The 20,734-nt window shown below is 40.9% G+C and overlaps 1 protein-coding gene across 1 annotated transcript in view; it reads right to left on the minus strand.

Annotated features, from left to right (window-relative positions):
- FANCC (FA complementation group C) overlaps window positions 1-18,710 on the minus strand; it is a 268,319-nt gene extending 249,609 nt beyond the window's left edge. Inside the window, exon 1 of the mRNA XM_036331404.1 lies at window positions 18,686-18,710. The gene's annotated coding sequence lies outside the window, so the exon portion shown is untranslated. The remainder of the gene's footprint in view (window positions 1-18,685) is intronic.
- Between the last annotated feature and the right edge of the window lie 2,024 nt (window positions 18,711-20,734).

Raw genomic sequence — 20,734 nt, forward strand, 5'->3', positions numbered from 1 at the left:
TCCCCTGCCTTCCCCCTGAGGTTTCATGGTCTGATCGATGCTTCTCTGTCTCTGGATCTTTTTTTTTTTTAATTAAATCTTTATTGTTCAGATTATTACAGTTCCTCTTTTATTACAGTCTGCCCCCATAGCTCTCCTCCACCCGGTTCCCAACCCACCTTCTGCCCTAAACGCCCCCCCCCCCACTGTCCTCATCCATAGGTGTACTATTTTTGTCCAGTCTCTTCCTGCACCCCCCACACCCCTTTCCCCCCTGAGAATTGTCAGTCCACTCCCTTTCTATGCCCCTGATTCTATAATATTCACCAGTTTATTCTGTTCATCAGATTTTTTATTCACTTGATTTTTAGATTCACTTGTTGATAGATATGTATTTGTTGTTCATAATTTTATTTTTTTTAATTTTTTTAATTAAATCTTTATTGTTCAGATTATTACAGTTGTTCTCTTTTTCCCCCCCATAGCTACCCTCCACCCGGTTCCCACCCCATTCTCTGCCCTTACACCCCCCCCCCACAGTCCTCATTGATAGGTGTACGATTTTTGTCCAGTCTCTTCCCGCACCCCCCCCCCCCGAGAATAGTCAGTCCATTCCCTTTCTATGGCCCTGATTCTATTATAATCACCAGTTCATTCTGTTCATCAGATTATTTATTCACTTGATTTTTAGATTCACTTGATAGATGTGTATTTGTTGTTCATAATTTGTATCTTTACCTTTTTCTTCTTCTTCCTCTTCTTAAAGGATACCTTTCAGCATTTCATAAAATACTGGTTTGGTGGTGATGAACTCCTTTAGCTTTTTCTTACCTGTGAAGCTCTTTATCTGACCTTCAATTCTGAATGATAGCTTTGCTGGGTAAAATAATCTTGGGTGTAGGTTCTTGCTATTCATTACTTTGAATATTTCTTGCCACTCCCTTCTGGCCTGCAAAGTTTCTGTTGAGAAATCAGCTGACAGTCATATGGGTACTCCCTTGTAGGTAACTGATTGTTTTTCTCTTGCTGCTTTTAAGATTCTCTGTCTTTTGTCCTTGGCATTTTAATTATGATGTGTCTTGGTGTGATCCTCTTTGGGTTCCTCTTATTTGGGTTCTCTGTGCTTCCTGGACTTGTAAGTCTATTTCTTTCACCAGGTAGGGGAAGTTTTCTGTCATTATTTCTTCTAATAGGTTTTCAATATCTTGCTCTCTCTCTTCTTCTGGCACCCCCATAATTCAGATGTTGGTATGCTTGAAGTTGTCCCAGCAGCTCCTTACACTATCTTCATATTTTTGGACTCTTTTTTCTTTTTGTTTTTCCGGTTGGGTGTTTTTTGCTTCTTCACATTTCAAATCTTTGACTTGATTCTTGCGATCCTCTCGTCTGCTGTTGGATCTCTGTATAATATTCTTTATTTCAGTCAGTGTATGCTTAATTTCTAGTTGGTCCTTTTTCATATCCTCGAGGGTCTCACTAGATTTCTTGAAGATCTCACTAAATTTATCAGCAGTCTCACTAGCCTTATTGAGGGTCTTACTAAATTTATCGGTGGTTTCTAGAAAATTCTTGAAAAACCTTATAAGTGTGGTTTTGAACTCTATATCCAGTCATTTGCTTTCCTCCATTTCTGTCATTTGTGACCTGTTTCTTTGTCTCTGCATTTGGCTGCTTCCCTGTGTTGATAAAGTGGCTTTGTGTGCTAGGTGTCCTATAGGACCCAGTGGCTCAGCCTCCCCAATTACCTGAGGTGGACACTCTTGGTGCACCCCTTTGTGGGCTTTGTGCACAGTCTTGTTGTAGTTAAGCCTTGATTGTTGTAGGTATCATTGGGAGGAACTGACCTCCAGGACAATTGGCTGTGAGAATCAGCTGTGTCTACAGTGGGAGAACTTCTGTGCTGGAGACACCCTTCAGTGGGGCTTTGGTGCTCACTGAGTCTGCCCCCTGAGTGTGTCCCTTATGGATCTGAGGAGTTGTAATCTGGATGGTCCCACTCTGACCACTGGGTACACTGGCTCTTGGATCTTTGATGTGGTGCTAATTTAGCCTCTGCCTGAGGACCCAGCAGGAGCTATGGAGAGATCTACAGATTCCTCTTCTTTGTTTAGGGTTTGGAGGTGCCCAGATGAGGCCCCGCTGTGAAGCAATGCAAGCTACTGTGGGGCCTTGGGCCTTCTTTTGGAAATTCTGGGTCTCTCTGACCCACCTGCAGTTTGTTAGGTAATTTTCAGATTGCAAAGGGCCAGGCCTTTCATATGCAAAAACCTCTCCGCACAGCTTGGGTGGGGCGGGGTCTCAGGGAATCAACAGGGCGGAGCAAACAGCTATGGCTGATCCTCAGTCCTACCTTAAGAGCCCTCCGTCTCAGTGTCCTGGTAATCGCTGCAAGCACCTCTGAGAGAAAGCCGCCCTCGAGTTCCGACCAATGCCAGACAGTCCTGTTTCTCCCCGTATGAGTCTGGGTCCCCAGAGACTTGCCCGGAATTGGAGTTCAGAGCAGTCGGAAGCTTGTGTCTCCCTCCCGATTGAAAAAGACGACCATGTCCTCAGTTGCCAGCCCTTTCTGCATGCGCCTCCGTAACACTGCACTTTACTTCCACACCTCCTCTGAGTCTCAGTGTGCTTTTCTCTTTCCTTCTAGTTGTAGAATTTCCACTCAGCCAGCCTTCCTGTGGTTCTGGATGATGTCTGTTTTGTCTTTTAGTTGTAGTTTTGAAGTGGTTGTGTGAGGCAGCAATTTCAGGTGTTTACCTGTGCCGCCATCTCGGTTTCCCCCCTCTGGATCTGTTTGTGTTTTTTTTTTAATCAGTTTATGTTGTTCATTATATTCCATAAAGGGAGTAGATCATGTGATATTTATCTTTCTCTGACTGGCTTATTTCACTTAGCATAATGCTCTCCAGTTCCATCCTTGCAGTTGCAAATGTTAAGAACTCCTTCCTTGTTACCACAGCAAAGTATTCCAATGTGTAGATGTACCACAGTTTTTTAATCCACGCATCTACTGACGGGCACTTAGGCTGTTTCCAAATCTTAGCTATGGTGAATTGTGCTGCTATGAACATAGAGGTGCATATATCCTTTCTGATTGGTGTTTCTGGTTTCTTGGGATATAGTTCTAGAACTGGAATCACTAGGTCAAAAGGGAGTTCTATTTTTAGTTTTTTGAGGAATCTCTATATTGTTTTCCACAGTGGCTGCACCAGTGTGCATTCCCACCAGCACTGCACGAGGGTTCCTTTTTCTCCACATCCTCGCCAGCACTTGTCGTTTGTTGATTTGTTGATGATAGCCACTCTGACAGGTGTGAGATGGTACCGCATTGTCATTTTGATTTGCATCTCTAGGATGATTAGTGACTTTGAGCATGTTTTCATATGTCTCTTGGCCTTTCTTCTGTCTTCTTTTGAAAAGTATCTATTTAGGTCTGTTGTCAACTATCTTTTTTTGATAAATGTTGCCTCTTTTTAATCAAGGACTAACGTCATTTAACTGCTCTGTTACCCAATTTAGAGGCTTCTCCAAAAGTCCAGTGAAGAAAATCAGTACAAGCAAATGAAATTTTAAAATTCAGTCACCAATAAACAAGCAAACAAAACAAGCACCCTTGCTCCCACCCCAAAATTATTTGGCCCAGTTCATTCAAAGAACTTCTAGTGGACCCTTTGTACTCTTAAATTTGACAGAAATCATGTAGGATTTTATAGGAAACTAGAGGCCCAGCACATGAAATCGTGCACGGGTAGGGTCCCTAGGCCTAGCCTCGATCAGGGCCATTTTCTGCCTGCTCGCCAGTCCCCAGTCCCACCCTGCTGCCACCCACCCGTTTCCCGTGGTTTTCCGTTCTCCATCTTGCAATCGGAGCATGCAGGCAGGCAAGAGGGACCAAGAGGTCAGTCATTCCACCTGTTCGCCAATCCCCAGTTGCACCCCGCCGCTACCCACCCCAGTTTACCATTCACCATCTGGCAATCAGAGCCTGCGGGACTGAGAGGTGGTCAATGCACCTCATAGCGGCTGGTCAAGCGATCATTCTGGTAGTGACGGCATTATGGTTGCTGGGCTTTTATTATATAGGATCACAGTGCAGAATGTAGCTCTAGAAAATATTATATTGCCAAACTCACCACTTATCCCACTAAGTAGAAACTGAGAAGAAAAACAAATTAGAGGTGCATATATTGAAAGGCTTGTCCCACCCAGGTCTAGCTGAAAGGTAACACCACAAAAAAAGTGCTCACAATCACTCAGAATAAAATTATTTCCTTAAATAAAGCTAAAATAGCAAACTAATACAATCCTAAAATATCAACCATTTTAGTGTCATTTTTTAATTGACCAATGCAATTAAATTCCATTAATAGCTAATTTTTGCCAAATTTAATTCTAACAAACTCATTTAACTTAAAAGATCATAAAGAAAGGATAAAATACTCCATATTTTTGTATTCCTACAATTCAAAAGCAACAGGCTCTTTTTTTTTTCAGGCCATGAATAAACATGCCATACTTCAGGCTTTTTAAAAGTATATTTTATTCCAAAATTAGGAGTGAAAATAAAGCTCAAAAAGAAATGACTTCCCAGCCTTGAATTCAGTAGCATTAATATTAATGACAATCCCACTCATTTCAAAGTCATGGCCCAGAGTGTTTATATTATGAAAAATGGGTCTGGAATGTCATCTTCAGTAAATTTTAAATTGTTTAATCTGAGGTTTTGCTAGATTTGTAACAGCTGCACTTGTGTTTACAACTATAATACCGTCTTTACAGCATGGCACTCCTTTATGCAGTTTTTAGATCTGGTTGGTACAAACATGTTGTACTGATCAATGGAAATGAGTTTGGTATCTCTCCCTTGCTACAAGTTTAGTTAGAATAAAGTTTTGTTTTGGATTAACATTGTACAACAAATGCATCATGGACCTTCAAAAGTTTTATGGTATTGGTTACAAAGGGATAGGACAAAACCCTCCATTCATATACAAACATTTGGAAAATGACTCAATTTGTGTTTGTGGAATTTAAATTTTGTTTGGGGAAAAGATATGCATATCAAATACACTGTGGATCTAATTTGTTTGCTGGCACTCCTTGAGAGTCTCAGGGCACATTACCAAGCAGAAACTGGTTAGGCAGTATTAAAGAAAATTACATTTCTTCTAATACCTCTATTTACAGAGTAGAAAGATGCAACTAAAAAGTCTGCCAAGACTTGCTTAAGAATGTTCCAATGGGAAGCCTCCACAACCCTTGGACATGGGGCTGCTGGTGCAATGAAAAGAGCACCAGACAAGAGTTTAATTTCCCTGGGTAACGGTCAACAGCTTTGTCACCAACCTCTGTTTCCTTCTCTGTAAACATTTCAAAAAGAACATATTGTTGAAGGTGAATGTTTTCCGCTAAATTCAGTTGAGTCTGGGTAACAAGAAATGCTTGGCTCTTTTAGTAACTAAAATTATTATGGTTATCATGCCATAATAATTGAGACACATTTAAAAGTTGCACAAACAGAAGTAACCCCAGAAGTTCTTCAGCAGCTATCCTCTTTTGGGGCAAACTCTCAGGAACCCCCTAATCCAGGTCCAAATTACAATTTTTTAAAAAGCTCCACTCTATTTTTTTTAAAATGTCTGCCTTACCTTGGCACATATGGTTACTATAAGAATCACATACAATCTATAGGAAACTAATTTGGAAAGTGTGAAACACGTTTACTAGGGCTTATGACCAAAGTAATGTTAGAAATGAACCAAGAAACCAAAAGAGGTAAAAAATAAATAAATAAATAAAATAAAATAAATTTTTAAATCAATAGGACAAAAGTGCTGACATCTAAAGGGTATATGGTATATTATTGCTAAGGAACAATAATAATAAGCTTTTTTCCTACAAGTATGAAATTTTGAACTAGCCAGAGAACATAGATTATTTTAGTAATTCCTCCAATAAGTATGATAAATTTGTTCTGAACTAGCTACCCATTTTTCCCCCTCAGTGTTGGTTTGACAACTGAATGCATTTCAAAATGACTCAAAAGTTACTAAATTATTTTAGACAAAGGTCATAAATTCACATGTCCACAATGGGCAAAGTAAATAAGTAAAGCGATCTGATGGGCTTGAGGCAACTGGAAGACAAAGCTCCATCCACAGAAGACAACCAGAACTTAGCTCCAGACAGCTGCTGACAAAAGAGGTGTCAGATTGAGTGTGTCAGACCGCCCTTCGTCTTAAAAATAATAATAAATTGAAAATATGGACTTTTAAGGTGAAATTGCTTAGTGTTTCAATGTTCATAAATGACAAAAAAATCTTAAAACATCATGCAAGCCAGCTCTGGATGGATGGCTCAGTCAGTTGGAGTGTCATCCCTACAGCAAAAGATTGCAGGTTCGAATCCTGGACAGGGCACATACCCGGTTGTGGATTCAATATCCAGTCTGGGCACATATAGGAGGCAACCAATTGATGTTTCTCTCTCACATCAATCTTTCTCTCTTTCTCTTGCTCTCTCTTTCCCCCTTTCCTCCCTCCCCTCCCCCCCCCCCCCCCCCCCCACTCCACACGCCCATCTCTGTTCCTCTCTCTCTCAAATCAATAAAAGAATATCCAGGGTGATTTGTATGTTTTTCCTTCATGCTGTTTTCGCTTTGGTCTTATTTTGTTTTGTTTTCTTTTGTTCTATCAGCACCTGTATAACAGTTAGCACAACATGGTCAGGGTAGCGCCTCACAGTCAGCCAGATGGGAGCTGATCCCACCTATGAAGGGATCAACAACAATCAAGACCCAAATACAATAGAAGGGCCCACATAACCCACACAAGGGACATTCCTAGAGCACCCAGCTCAAAAGATTATGGAGACTACACCACTGGATCCCACAAGACACCCCCTACAGAAGGCCACTGCACCAAGACTGGGAGTCATAGCAGTCCTTTCCAGTGCACAGAAACAAACACAAACAAACAGCATAAATGGGAAAACAAAGAAATAGGCCCCAAGTGAAAGAACAAGAGGAATATCCAAAAAAAGATTTAAGTAAAATGGAGGCAAGCAATTTATCAGAAATAGAGTTCAAAGTAGTGATTTTAAGAATGTTCAACAGCATGAAAAAGGACATACAAACCCATGAAAAAAAAAACTAATCAGAAATGAAGAATGACATAGCTGAAATAAAGAATACACCAGAAGGAATAAACTGTAGGTTAGAGCAGTGGTCAGCAAACTGCGGCTTGCGAGCCACATGCAGCTCCTTGGCCCCTTGAGTGTGGCTCTTCCTAAGCCTTAGGAGTACCCTAATTAAGGTAATAACAATGTACCTACCTATATAGTTTAAAGTTTAAAAAATTTGGCTCTCAAAAGAAATTTCAATCATTGTACTGTTGATATTTGGCTCTGTTGACTAATGAGTTTGCCGACCACTGGGTTAGAGGAATCACAACACTGAATCAGCAAATTAGAAGACAAAATACAAAAAAATCACTCAATTAGATCAGTAAAAAGAAAAACTAATTTAAAAGCATGAGGATAGTTTAATAGAACTTTGGGACAAATGAAATGTAGTAACATCACATCATAGGGGTTTCAGAGGGATAAAGAAGTGAGCATGGGAGAGAGACCTGTTTGAAGAAATAACAACAGAAAACTTCCCTAACCTAATGAAGGAAAAAGTCACACAAATTCAGGAAGCACAGAGTCCCAATCAAGATGAAGCAAAGAGACCCACACTAAGACACATGATAATTAAAATGGGAAATGAGAGAATCTTAAGGGCAGCAAGAGAGAGAATCTTAAGGGCAGCAAGAGAGAGATAGTCAGTTACCTACAAGAAAATTACCATAAGGCTGTCAGATGATTTCTGAACATAAACACTACAAGACAGATGGGAATGGCATGAAGTATTCAAATAAATGAAAAGCAAGGATCTGAAACCAACACTACTGTATCCAGCAGGTCTATCATTCACAATTGAAGGTGAAATGAAGAGCTTCCCAGAGAAAATAAGGCTAAAGGAGTTTATCACCACCAAGCCAGCATGACAAGAAATGTTAAAGGGACTGCTATATGGAGAAGAGAGAGAAAGAAAGTCAGACAGACAGAAGAAAAGAGGCATAAAGAATCAAAATGGTAATAAGCCCAGCTGGTGTAGCTCAGTGGTTGAGCATCGACCTATGAACCAGGAGGTCACGGTTCGATTCCCTGTCAGAGCACATGCCCAATTTGCGGGCTTGAACTCCAATAGGGGGCATGCAGGAGGCAGCTGATCAATGATTCTCATCACTGATGTTTCTCTATCTTTCTCTCTCCCTCTTCCTTCTGCTCTGAAATCAATAAAAATATTTTTAACTGGTAATAAATAAGTACCTATCTACACTAATAAAAGACAAACATGCAAACTGACGGTACCCTCGCTATGCCTCAAGCCACGCCCACCAGCCAATCAGAGTGACTTTATGCAAATTAACCCAACCAAGATGGTGGCCAGCAGCCACGGAGCTGGAGCAAGAAGGTGGCTTGGTTGCCCCAATGATGGAGGGAGCCAAGCTTCCCGCCTGCCGCGGCGGCTCTGAGCTCCACTCAAAGCAACAAAGTTTCAATTATAGAAGGTAAATAAACCCCAGATACATGCTTTCAGCTGGCCGTGGCCACGGAGCTGGAGCGAGCAGGAGGCTGGGTTGCCCCTGGTGATGGAGGAAGCCAAGCTTCCCTCCCGCCCGCGCTGGCTGGCTCTGAGATCCTCTCAAGGCTACAAAGTTTCAATTATAGAAGGTAAATAAATCCCAGAATAAAAAAGAAAAAAAGGAGAGGTTGGGAGCTTCCATCGCCCGCAGGCTTGGCCAGCCTGAAAATGGCCCTCAGCCCCTCACCCAGACTGGCCAGGCACCCCAGTGGGGACGCCCCACCCCAAAGGGGGTGTGGCCAGCCTGAAAACAGCCATCAGACCCTCACCCAGGCTGGCCAAACCTCCATGGGGTGATGGTCCCCACTGGGGGGGGCTTGACCAGCCTGCAAACAGCCATCATCCCCTCACCCAGGCTGGCCAGGCACCCCAGTGGGGACTCCCACCATGAAGGGGGTGTGACCAGCTGCAAACAGCCATCAGCCCCTCACCCAGGATGGCCAGGCACCCCAGTGGGGTGCCCCACCCTGAAGGGGGTTTGACCAGCTGCAAACAGCCATCAGCCCCTCACCCAGGCTGGCCAGGCACCCCAGCGGGACACCCACCCTGATCCGGGACACCCTTCAGGGCAAACCAGCCGGCCCCCATCCGTGCACTAGGCCTCTATCCTATATAATAAGAGGGTAATATGCAAACTACCCTAACAGCAGAAAGATTAGGAATGACTGGTCACTATGACACACACTGACCACCAGGGGGCAGATGCTCAATGCAGGAGCTGCCCCTGGGTGGTCAGTGCGCTCCCACAGGGGGAGCTCTGCCTCTCCCGCCTCCTCAGCAGCTCTATGGATGTCCGACTGCAGCTTAGGCCTGCTCCCCGCTGGCAAGTGAACATCCCTCGAGGGCTCCCGGGCTGCCAGAGAGATATCTGACTGCCAGCTTAGGCCCAATTCCCCAGGGAGCAGGCCTAAACCAGCAGGTGGTCATCCCCCAAGGGGTCCCAGACTGCGAGAGGGCACAGGCCGGGCTGAGGGATCCCCCCGAGTGCACAAATTTTTGTGCACCGGGCCTCTAGTCAATAATAACCTTAAATGTAAATGGATTAAATGCTTTAATCAAAAGACATAGAATAGTTGCTGCATGGATAAGAAAACATGACCCATATATATGCTGTTTATGAGAGGTCCACCTCAGAACAAGACTCACAAAATGAAATTGAAGGGATGGAAAAAAATTTTCCATACAAATGGAAACAAAAGAAAATGCTGGAGTACCAATACTTACATCTGACAAAATAGACTTTAAAACAAAGTTAATAACAAGAGACAAAGAAGGTCACTACATAATACTAATGGGATCGATCCAACAAAAGGATAAACATATATGCACCCAATATAGGAGCACCTAAATATATGGGGGAAAAAGAAAGAAAGAAAACCTTAGAGAACTTTAAAGGTGATATTGACAGCAAAATATAGTCATAGTAAGGGACTTTAACACCTCACTGTTAAAGTGAGGATATATGATCAATGGATAGATCTTCCTGACAAAACCAATAATGAAACAGAAAAATTAAACAACACACTAGATCACATGGTTTAATTGATATTTATAGAATACTTCATCCAAAAGTAGCAAAATATACATTTTTCTCAAGTGCACAGGGAACATTCTCAAAGATAGACCATATATTAGGACACAAAAATAAGTTATAAGTTCAAGAAGATTGAAATCATATAAAGCATCTTCTCAGATGACAATGGCATAAACTAGAAATCAACTAAAGTAAAAACACTCAAAAACATTCAAATACATGGAGGCTAAGTAGCATGATATTAAATTATGAGTGGTTTACCACTGAGATCAAGGGAGAAATTTTTAAAAATCCTGGAAACAAATGAAAATTAACACATGAACAACCCAAAAGCTATAGGACAAAGTAAAAGCAGTCCTAAGAGGGAAGTTCATAGCATTATAGGCCTATCTCAAGAAGCAAGAAAAATCTCTAGGAAATAATCTAACTCTACAACTGAAAGAACTAGAAAAAGAACAGCAGGAAAAGCCTAGAATAAGTGGAAAGAAGGAAATAATAAAGATCAGAACAGAAATAAATGATATAGAAACTTTAAAAAAGTGCAAAGGATTAATGAAACCAAAATCTGGTTCTTTGAAAGGATAAACAAGATTGATGAATCTTTAACCAGACTCATCAAGAAACAAAGAGAGTGGACCCAAATAAATAAAATCAGAAATGAAAGAGAAGAAGTAACAACAGACATCACAGAAATACAAGTGATTTAAGAAAATATTGCAAACAAGTAACTACATGTCATCAAAATAGACAACGTGGGTGAAATGCAAAAATTCCTAGAAACATACACTCTTCCAAAACTGAATCAGGAAGAATCAGAACACCTGGATAGACCAATAACAACTAATAAAATGGAAAGAGTAATAAAAAACAGACCAAAAAACTCCCAGCAAACAAAAGTCCTGGTCCAAATGGCTTCACAGGTGAATTTTATCAAACATTCAAAGAACTAGCACCAATCCTCCTCAAACTATTCCAAAAAATGCAAGAGGAGGGAAGACTTCCAAGCTCTTTTTACAAGGCCAACATTATTATAATACCAAAACCAGATAAAGACACGGCAAAAACAAAAAACAAAAAACTATAAGCCAATAGATGCTAAAATTCTCAATAAATTATTACCAAACCAGATCCAGCAATACATTAAAAAAATCATACACCATGACCAAGTGGGATTTATTCTGTGGGTACACAGTTGGTACAATATTCACAAATCAATAAATGTGATACATCACATAAACAAAATGAAAAATAAAAATCACATAATCATATCAACAGATGCAGAACAAGCATTCTATAAAATCCAGTACCCATTTATGGTAAAACCTGTAAGCAAAGTGGGAATGAAGGGATCATACCCAACATAATAAAGACTACATAAGAAAAACCTACAGCCAATGTCATACTCAACGGTCAAAAATTAAAAGTGTTTCCATTAAGTTCAGGAACAAAACAGGGATGTCCACTCTTATTCAATACTAGAGGTCTGGTGCATGAAATTCATGCAATGGAGGGTCCCTTAGCCTGCACCCTCTAGCAGTCCAGGAGCCCTCAGGGGATGTCCAACTGCTATGGAGGTGGGACAGGCTCCTGCCACCGCCACTGTGCTCGCTAGCCGTGAGCTGGGCACAGGGCTTCTGGCTGAGTGGTGCTCCCCCTATGAGAGCACACTGACCACCAGGGGGCAACTCCTGCGTTGAGCATCTGTCCCCTGGTGGTCAGTGCATGTCATAGCAACTGGTTGTTCTGCCGTTTGGTCAATTTGCATATTAGCCTTTTATTATATAGGGTAGTACTAGAAGTTCTAGCCATAGTAATCAGACAAGAAGAAATAAAAGGCATCCAAACTGGAAAGGAGGAAGTAAAACTGTCTTTATTTGTAGATGGCATGGTATTATATATAAAAAACCCTAAAGACTCCATCAAAAGACTACTACATCTAATAAATAAATTCAGGAAAGTTTCAGAGTACATAATCAACATCCAGAAATCGATGGTATTTTTATCTATCTATAATAATAAAAGGATAATATGCTAATTAGACTGCACGTCCTTCCAGCCGTACTTCTGGATGAAGCCGGGGCTGGAGCAAAGCCGCCTGGGTCCCAGGTGCTGGAGAGAAGCTGGTGCCGGCAGCCGGGAAACGGAAGGCCTACTCTTGCACAAATTTTCATGCATCGGGCCTCTAGTCTATATATATATAAAAGCCAAGCAACCAGAATGACCGGTCACTATGAGACCAACTGGCCTGATGGGCGTGGGGGCGGCCAGCCAGCCTCCCGCAGCCCCTCTCCTCAGCAGGCCCGCCGTGATCAGCCTGATCGGGGCAGGCCGGCTGGACCCCACCCGTTCACAAACTCGTGCACTTGGCCTCTAGTATATATATAAAAGCCTAAGCAACCGTTATGACCAGACGACAGGAGTAGCTATAACACATACTGACAACGAGGGGGCAGATGCTCCATGTAGGAGCTGCCCCCTGGTGGTCAGTGCACTCCCACAGCCAACCTCCCGTGGTCCCTCCCCTTGGCCTGCCGGCCCTGATCAGGACTGGGCAAGATGGCCCCAATCGGTTCGGATTGCCGGCCAGGCCGAGGGACCCCACCCATGCACAAATTCATGCACCAGGCCTCTAGTATACCTATAAAGAACTACCAGAAAGAGCAACTGAGAAAACAACCCCATTTACTACTGCAATTAAAAAATAATAATAATAAGGTATCTAGGAATAAATTTAACCAAGGAGATAAAAGACCTCTACTGACAGAACTATATGACATTGAAGAAAAAAATTAAGGAACACAAAAATAAGTGAGGGCATATATCATGTTCATGTACTAGAAAAATTAACATCATTAAAATATTCATACTACCTAAAGGAATCTATAGATTCAATGCAGTTCCTATTAAAATACCAATGACATATTTCACAGAACTAGAAAAAATAATCTAAAAATGTATATGAAACCAAAAACACCTCAAATAGCTACAGCAATCTTGATAAAGAAGAACAAAGTCAGAGGAATCACAATACTGAATATCAAACTATACTGCAAACTATACTGCATTGTAATCAGAACCCCTGGTACTGGCATATAGACCAATGGAACACAAAAAATAGCCCTAGAAACCAACCTACACCTTTATGGTCAATTAATAATTGACAAAGGAGGCAAGAGCATACAATGCAGTAAAGACAGTCTCTTTAAAGACAGCTCCAGCCCTAACCGGTTTGGCTCAGTGGATAGAGCATCGGCCTGCGGACTCAAGGGTCCCGGGTTCGATTCCGGTCAAGGGCATGTACCTTGGTTGCGGGCACATCCCCAGTGGGGAGTGTGCAGGAGGCAGCTGATCAATGTTTCTCTCTCATCAATGTTTCTAACTCTCTATCCCTCTCCCTTCCTCTCTGTAAAAAATCAATAAAATATATTTAAAAAAATAAAAAATAAATAAAGACAGCTCCAGCCCAGGCTTCATCCGGAAGTATGGCTGGAAGGATGTCCAGTCTAATTAGCATATTACCCTTTTATTATTATAGATAGATAAAAATACCATCGATTTCTGGATGTTGATTATGTACTCTGAAACTTTCTTGAATTTATTTATTAGATGTAGTAGTATTTTTACGGTGTCTTTAGGGTTTTTTATATATAATACCATGTCATCTACAAATAAAGACAGTTTTACTTCCTCCTTTCCAGTTTGGATGCCTTTTATTTCTTCTTGTCTGATTACTATGGCTAGAACTTCTAGTACTACCCTATATAATAAATTGGACAGGTACAAGAAAAACAATGAAACTAGACCATCAATTTACACCACACACAAGAATAAACTCAAAATAGATAAAAGACTTAAAAATAACTTATACAACTCCACACCAACAAGACAAACAATCCAATTAAAAAATGGTCAAAGGACCTGAATAGACACTTTTCCAAATAGGTGATACAGATGGCCAATAGACATATGAAAAAATGCTCAACGTCACTAATCAATTGACCATAAATTATTTCTAGACTCTCATTTTTATGTCAGTGATACCAGCAGCATGCTGTTTTGATTATGATAGCTTTATCGTAAATTTTGAAATTGGTAGTATAATTATTTCATTCCTTTTTTTCTTTTTCAAATTATTTTGGCTATTCTGGGTTCCTGACATTTCCGTATAAATTTTAGTAACTGCTTGTCATTTTTTCAAAAAAAAAAAAAAAGCCCGTTAGGATGGATTTTAATAGAAATTGCATTGACTCTGTAGATGTTTGGGGGAGAACTGCTAACTTAACATGAACATGGAATGTATGTTCATTTAGATCTTTAATTTCTTTCAGCCATGTTTTGTAATTTTCATTATGCAAGTCTTGCCCTTCTTTTGTTAACTTTTTTCCAAAGTATTTTCATTTTTGATGTTATTGTGAATAGACCTTCTTCAAATTTCATTTTTGGGTTGTTCACTGCCAGTATATAAAAATACAGTTGATGTATACTGATCTTGTATCTTTATATTTATTTCATGCAAATTTTGCTTTTTTGTGAATTCCTTAGAATTTTCTACATAAACTTTCATGTCATCTGTGAATATAGACATATAGACAGTTTTATTTCTCCCTTTGTATCTGGATGCCTTTATTTTTTTTCTGCCTATCATCTCCATTTCATTGTTGAACAGAAGAAGGGTGGAGTGGGAGGGGAGTGAACATTCTTAACTTTTTCCTAATATTAGGGGGAAAGCATTTAATCTTTTACCAATATACATTATTTTTCAAAAATGTTTATCATCAGGTTGAGAAACTTTCCTTCTGTTTCTAGATTGTTGGGAGTTCTTATCATGAATAAATGTTGGATTTTGTGAGATGCTCTTCTGTATCTATTGAGATGAGGATGTGGTTTTGTTTATTCTATTAATTTATCACATTAACTGATTTTTTAATGTTATACTAACTTTGCATTCCTGGGATAAATCCCATTTGGTCATGGTATATAATTCTTTTTACATGTTACTGAATTTGCTTTGTAATATTGTTTAAGATATTTGTGTCTATGTTCATGACAAATATTGGTGGGTAATTTTCTTGTGATGTCTTTGTCTGGTGGTTTTATGGTAATGCTGGCATCTTAGAATGAGTTGGGAAGTGTTCCCTTCTCATATTTCCTGAAAGTGGTTGTGAAGGATAAGTGTTATTTCTTCTTTCAATATTTGATGGAATTCAACCCTGAAATTACCTATTCCTGGATTTTCCTTTATGGGAAAAATCTTAATTACAAATTAGGAATCAATTCTTCATTTCATTGATTTTATTTACTGTTTTTCTGTTTTCTATTTCACTGATTTCCACTCTTCTCTTTATTATATCTTTCCTTTTTTTTGCTTTGGGTTTAATTTGCTCCTTTTTCTCATTTCTTAAGGAAGAAGCTTAAGTTATTAATTTGCAGCCTTTATTCTTTTCTAATACAACTGTTTAAAGTTACAAATATCCTTTTAAGCACTGTTTAAATAGCATCCCACAAATTTTAATATGTTGTGGTTTTTTCATTCAGTTCAAGATATTTCCTAATTCTCTTTCTAATTTCTTTTTGACCCATTGGCTACCTAACAAGATAGAACTATCCTTCTTACAAATGAACAAGGTTTTACCCTTTTTCAAAAATGAGCAGAAGCACAATCCCAAGAGTTATTGTATTTTTTGCTGACCGTATGGCGATAGTCTCACTGAATATTCCGTTGCCTAAAGATTAAATTGTAAAGTTAATTTCCAACAACTTGTATGTAAAATAAAAATGGGAAGAAGAGCGAAGATAATCTGCTAACACAAACTTACTATACAACCCAGCAATTCCACTCATGTATCTATTCAAGAAAAATGAAAACATATGTCCACACAAAGACTTGCACACAAATGCTCAAATCAGTATTATTCATAATAGCCAAAAAGTAAAAGCAACTCAAGTGTCCATCAACTGATGAATGGATAAACAAGATGTGGTATATCCACACAATGGGATACTATTCAGCAAATAAATGAACTACTTACTCATGCTACAGATGGATAAATCTCAAACGCATTATGCTAAGTGAAAAAAGCCCAACACAAGACAGCACTTACTTTATGAATTCATTCATATGAAATGTCCAGAAAGGCTAATCTACACAGACAGAAAGCAAGCCAATGGTTGTCTGAGGTCTTGAAAGCCAGAGCCAGGATTCAGTATGAACTTGCAAACACAAACTTGTTATGATGATGCAAATGTTTTAAAACTGAATAGTGGTGATCATTGCACAATTCAAAAAATCTACTAAATTTACTAAAAAACACAATTCTTTATATATCAGAGTATATTTTTTCAAAAAGGTGATTTCCATTAGAAATGTACCTTCTTATAACTAGAGAAAGGTATCAGGAAGATTACAGATGCTCCTATATTAGAGATTATGACAGGAAAATGATTTCTACATACCCAGAAGGGATTATGAAGAACCTAAGAGAATGAACCAGATAGCTTTAAAGGTCTCTTCTAAACTGATTTCAAAAAAAACAAAAATGATATTTAGAATTTATTTTCTTTTATTAGATTTGCATTGTTACCTAACTTTTCTGATGAATTTTTAACTTTTTCCTTCCACTTATGCATTTTTATTAAAACACTACAAACGCAATGTACTTCTCCAAAGGTGTTCTTTCATCTTAAAAAGTCAGTCATTCGGGAGCCATAAACAAGAACAGAGAATATACAGACCCCACCCAGCTAAAATAAAATTTTACAAATGCATTTGGTGCTGATTTCAAGCCTGATTTGAGGCTTCACCACTACCAACTTGGAACTGCCACACATGTGCGATTTCTCTGGCACTCTATGCAGCCTAGCTAATCAATCCAACTTTCTACTGCCCAGGCTGGCCTCCCTGTAGCTGGTTTTCATAAATACAAAATTTGTATAATTGTTACTGGAACTACTTGCTGAAATATGGAACTAGTTTAAAACACCACTTATTTTAAAATGTACATGCACAGTTTCACATGCATGCAGTAACACATCTTCCACACTCAGCCAATCAAGTTAATGCTTTTTATTAAGGAACGGAACAAAAAAGTCTAATACAGAGTTTGCCTGTCTTTTCCGGAACCTTAGTAAATATTTTTCAAGAAATCAAGAGGAATATGACTGAATAATAAAAAAAATGAATGAAAATGTATAACAAAATATAATTATTCAAATTCTAAAGCAGGACCTAACTTTTACCCCGGGGTAAAAGGCCTTTGCTTTAACTAGGGAAAGCAAATTCTTTTTGGATGCAATCTTTCTCGTATGGGTAATGTATATATGTGCTTATTTCCATGTGAATCTGGCACAGTACATTAGACTGAAACATCAATTTGGTTTAAGTTTAATGCATAAAGTCACAATGAACATGTTTTCTATCTAAGCTTATGTAATAAATGATCCCAACACATGGTATGAATTCTACCACTTGTAACAACCTTCCCTCCCCTCTTGAGGGGAGTAATGAGAAAATGTCCTGAGCTGCACATCACTGAAGGTGAGTGACATCCACAAACAGCTGAAGTTGGGTGGCCCGAAAGTGCCCTGTTCCTCTGATCAATCAATCAATCACATCTCAGTTAAGGTCCATTCATTAAATGGGACACAAGTTAGAATAAACCCAGGAGCCCGGGAGCTTTCCAAGCTTCAGATTAGGACAAAAAGCGCACGCACACACAGACCTTGGCCAGAAAACTCCTCGGCCCCTTTCCTTAAAATTCTGGTCCCAAATCTGTTGTTTCAAAAACTCCAAATCCTTTCCCCTCTCCAGGGGAACACGACCATCGAGGATTCGTGGTTGTAAACACTCCCCCGATTAAAAAAATAACAATAGAAAAAAAGCAAGCCAACAAACAACACCCCCCGAAAACTCTTTTAAGGGTTTTGGACCCGATTTGGCCTGGCGCTCAAAGGCAGTGGTGGGGAGACGAAAGTCCATCAAAACCCTCCTCCCCTCCTAGGCCGAAAGGCCTGAGGGCACGAGGGCTGGGCCTCGCCCCCCGGCGCCGGAGCGGGAGGGGAGGAGGAGCGGAGAGCGCAGCCGGCGGTAGAGGGTGAAGGCCCCCGGATCCGGGAGGAGGAAATTCACCTCTGCGCCCCTCCCCAAGGAAGACCTGGCAGCCTGCGGCAACCAAAAAAACAACAATAAAGCCAAACCGCATCTGCCGCCTCTCCCGGGGAGCCCTCCGCCGACCCCGCCCCCTTCCCGGCCCCGCCCCCGCCGGCGGCCCCGCCCCTGCGCGAGCTGGCACCACCCCACGCCCCCACCCACCTCCCCTCCTCGCCCCCTGCACTCGGCGGGAGCCCGCTCGCCCACCTCCGGGCGCCGAGCGCGGCGGATGGGCGTTCTCGCGAGTCTTCCCGCCCACCCACCCCCACGCCCGGGCTGACGTGTCGGCCAGACCCCCCAGAGGAAGCGGCCGCCTTCGCGGGGTGCTGCGGCCTCTTACCCGGTGGTCCGCGCCGGAGCTGCTTCAGCAGTTTGGGCCGTGGCGGGAAGGACGCCACCGCCCGAGTTCTGTGGCTTGAAAACTTGGCTTCGCCTCCTACTGTTTCTTTGTCTTGTTTTGACTTTTTTGGAATTTTCCCGCGGTCGCTCGGCAGTGGAGCCGCGCGCGCCCGCAGTGCACTCTGGGGCCTGGCGAGCGGCCCTCCGCGCCTCCGCGGCATCGCGGGAAAATTCCGACGAATCGAGGGGGCGGGGCGGAGCTTGTCACCGGCTGGGCGGAAGTGGCCGGCGGGCCGGCTTCCGGGCGGCGTGGTGGGCGAGCTGTGGCTGCCTTAGTCCAATTCTGCTTCCTCTGGTCGAGTCGTGGGTGACCCGCGGAGGAAAAACCTGGGGGTTTTAATCGGGTTGTGGCCCAATTATTTCAACGCTGTCTTCACAGTGCAGGGGAGGTAAAATGGAAATTGGATTTTTTTTTTTTAAGAAAAATTGAGTGTTAAGGGGCTAATACCACCAAACAAGGCCTAGACCAGTGATGGCGAACCTTTTGAGCTCAGCGTGTCAGCATTTTGAAAAACCCTAACTTAACTCTGGTGCTGTCACATGTAGAAATTTTTAGATATTTGCAACCATAGTAAAACATAGACTTATATTTTTGATATTTTTTTTATATATTTAAATGCCATTTAACAAAGACAAATCAACCAAAAAAATGAGTTCGCGTGTCACCTCTGGCACGCGTGTCATAGGTTCGCCATCACTGGCCTAGACTATGCTTTCTAGCTGTGGTCGCACATAAAAGGAGTCCTTGAGTTAATGACACCCTCTCCCCGCTGCCAGTCAGTTCCACACAGCGTTTGATTCGGGTTCAAAGCTGAATTTAAACCACTTACCTGGAAAGCAGCATTTTGTATAAAATTCATTCATGGTAAAAGTATTAGCTTGTCTTGGTGAATTTTTTTTTTTTACTCTAGAAATTAGCAGTGCATAAGATTTTTCATAGATGTTGACATTGTAAAATAATAATTTGAGGAGTCTAGCCTTCAGTTTCAGTTTTTTTTTAAATCAATGCCTCATGGTCATAAAACTACAACTTAAGGAGTGCTTTCAAAAAAACGTTCTACAAGGCAGTGTAAGCGTGTAATAAAAAGAGTCCAACACTTCCAGCCTTCTAAAATGAAGGAATACCCATTTTACCAAAGAGTAAATTGAATTCAGGAATTAGGTAATTTACCAAGGTAGACGTTATGAACCCAATCCAGAGAAAATTGTCAGGATCTGCAACTGCATTAAGGAATCAGGTATGAAATTCATTCTTGAAAATATTCATTCCCTGGCAACTAAAGAGGTGTGTGCTTTTCGATGTGTGCATAGGTCAGTGTGGGCCAGTGTCGAGAGTCACATGCACGAGCAACACTCACCTTGGCCCTTGGCCATAAGAAGGAAGTCATTGTGTTTGTGGTGATAAATTTGAGCAGTTTAATATTTAAGTCTTGTATTTAACAGCAAAGGAAGGAATTGAACCCTGCGTTTCTTTAGAGAAAATATCTATTTTGATACTCAGGTCCTTTTACATATTTTTCTGAAAAAAAATCCTTTCTAGTGTTTGTAGTGTAGTTATAATTGAGGTCTTCCCATATTGCGGGTTTTATGTCTTTTTCATTCAGTGGGTAGCAAAGTTGCTAGGCTCATTCAACTTTATAGTAAATAAAGGACAACATATTTACACCTAATTTAGACCTAAATGGGTAGCACATATAGGATAAGTATTCAACTAATCTTAGGGAGATTTATAGACATTCATTTCATCTGGTATCCATATGTATGGTGCTATCCTTATACTTTAAGAAGTAATTAGATCTCTTTTTTTAAAAAATATATTTTATTGATTTTTTTACAGAGAGGAAGGGAGAGGGATAGAGAGTTAGAAACACCGATGAGAGAGAAACATGGACCAGCTGCCTCCTGCACACCTCCTACTGGGGATGTGCCTGCAACCAGGTACATACCCTTGACCTGAATCGAACCTGGGACCCTTCAGTCGGCAGGCCAA

Source organism: Myotis myotis, unplaced genomic scaffold (genome assembly GCF_014108235.1).
Source record: "Myotis myotis isolate mMyoMyo1 unplaced genomic scaffold, mMyoMyo1.p scaffold_m19_p_12, whole genome shotgun sequence".
NCBI classification, from domain to species: domain Eukaryota; kingdom Metazoa; phylum Chordata; class Mammalia; order Chiroptera; family Vespertilionidae; genus Myotis; species Myotis myotis.